General features: G+C 51.5%; 1 protein-coding gene across 3 annotated transcripts in view; it reads left to right on the top strand.

Moving 5' to 3' along the window:
• The first annotated feature begins 1,962 nt into the window (after nt 1-1,962).
• CCDC186 (coiled-coil domain containing 186) overlaps nt 1,963-2,151 on the top strand; it is a 35,677-nt gene continuing 35,488 nt past the window's right edge. For all 3 annotated transcript variants that reach the window (XM_045291344.1, XM_045291343.1, XM_030885934.2), the window contains exon 1: nt 1,963-2,143. The gene's annotated coding sequence lies outside the window, so the exon portion shown is untranslated. The remainder of the gene's footprint in view (nt 2,144-2,151) is intronic.

The raw sequence follows: 2,151 nt of genomic DNA on the forward strand, positions 1-2,151 counted from the left end.
TAAGAGTTGTATGAGCCCCCAATAAAATGATTAAAAATAAAAGACAAAGGAAGATTCTTAGTAAGATGGATTAACCCAGTGGCTTCAACAATGGACTCCAACATAGTCCATGCTGTGACTATGGGCAGGACCAAGCCTTTTGTTGAACATAGGGCAGTTTGGAGTCAGGCCAACTCCATGACATCTAACACATGTGTATCTATAGACATATAAGTAGCCCTGGCGGTGTAGTGGTTATGGGTTGGCCACAAAGTCAGCAGTTTGAAACCACCAGTCACTCACCAGGAGAAAAATGAGGCTTTCAACTCCCATGATGAGTTGCAGTCTTAGAAACCTGCAAGGTCAGTTTTACCCTGCCCTGTAGTCTCTCTGAGTCAGAATTGCCTGGACAGCAGGGAGTGGGCTATGTACACACGTGTATTCTTTTTTCACTACCCCTCTACTTTACCAAGCATGATGCCCTTCTTCAGGGACTGTATCTCCTGACAACATGTCCAAAGTATACGTTAGCCATCACGTCTAAAGTACATGTGATGAAATGTGAGAGGAAGTCTTGCTAGCCTTGCTTCTAAGGAGCATTCTGGCTTGCACTTCTTCCAAGACAGATTTGTTTGTCCCTCTGGCAGTCTGTATAGTACTTTCATCATTCTTTGCCAGCAATATGTTGCCAAGACATCAATTCTTCCTTCTAGTGTAGTACTGGGAGACTTCAAAAAGCTCCATGGAAAAATGGAATGAAAAGATAATGGCATTTTCCCATGAACTGTTTGGGGCTTCTTAATGTGTTTCACTAGAACGTTTGGCCAAATAGTAGCTTTTTAAAAGCCAAATAATTTTTTAATGACCAACTATCACTCCGAAAAACTCCAAAGTCACTGCCATCAAGTCCATGCCGATGCGTCGCGACCCCTCTGTGGGTTTCCAAGGCTGTACCTGTTTATGGGAGTAGAAAGTCCCACCCTTCTCCTGCACAAAAATGCACTTTAAATGCAAACTGTATTTTTAATAAAGTACCTTCATTTACGGAGTGAGTGCCACTTCCAGTGCTTGACAATGAGAGAGCAACAGACTAGCGTTGTATTTTAAACTGATTTCCCCCCAATCAGTTAGTAGTAAAGAGGATAACAGAACCATAAGAAGTTTTGCTTTAAGAACTCTTGCCTTGAAGAGTTAACTAGGTTCAGAATTAACTAGGTTCACTCAAGAATCCCTAAACACAAGAAAAGTCTTTTTTGAAGGGAGGTTTGCAAAACATCCCACAGACAGAAGCTGCAACTCCTCCTGCCCCAGCTAATTATTGAGAACCTCCTGCGGCGCCAGACTCGGCTGCCCCGCCAGGGTGAGGCACTGAGGGCACTGCCACCTCCTAGAGGGTCATTAGTAAACAATGGCAGCAGACGTCACACTGTAGATGCCACCCAGGTGTTATGGAAACCCCCCGGGGGGAGGGGGTAGGAATCCCTTCTAGGGAGGAATAGTCCAGAGGGCAGGTAGGCTCCGCCCACGCTGGGTGCCTGGTTTGCACCTGGGAGCTGGAAGTCGCAATCTCGCATTCTCTTTTATTGCTTTATGCACCCAGACTGACCAGAGAGGGTCAAAGGGTGCCAAGGAGTAATATCCAATGACTACCCCGTACAGAAAGAAATCGCTGGCACGAGGGAAGAACGGGCGTGGCATGGACGTGAGGGTCACGCCAGGGGTAAAGGCAGAAGAGTCCACTCCTCAGAGGAGGCAGGGCGCGCCTCAGCCCAGCGAAGTCAAGTCCCGGGCCCCGAGCGCCCCCGGCCGCCAGGTTGGAGGCGGGGCTGTGCCGGCCACGCCCACCGCAGACAGGTTACCCCGGCGCTCAAGGTGCGCCGCGTCACGCCGCCTGCGCGCGCTGATTGGCTCCTCGCGGGAGCCCCGCCCTCTCAGCTGGAGCCGGGCCGGCGTCAGGGTCGCCGCCATCTTTGTTGATGTGTCAGCTCCGCAGGGGTCTGGGGAGCCCGCCGCGGAGGGAGTGAGCGCTCCGCCTGGCTCCCCGTGTTTGACCTCCTGTCCGTCCCTCTCCCAGTCTGTCGGGCTCCGCCATGGAGACGTTGGTCCGTGAGCTGGGGCTCCGGCAGCCTCGCTAGGGGTGCGGCCCGAGGCTGGGAGAAGTGGGGTGAGTGC

Source organism: Echinops telfairi, unplaced genomic scaffold, assembly GCF_000313985.2.
Source record: "Echinops telfairi isolate 266 unplaced genomic scaffold, ASM31398v2 ScPeMD7_70;HRSCAF=299, whole genome shotgun sequence".
Lineage (NCBI taxonomy): Eukaryota > Metazoa > Chordata > Mammalia > Afrosoricida > Tenrecidae > Echinops > Echinops telfairi.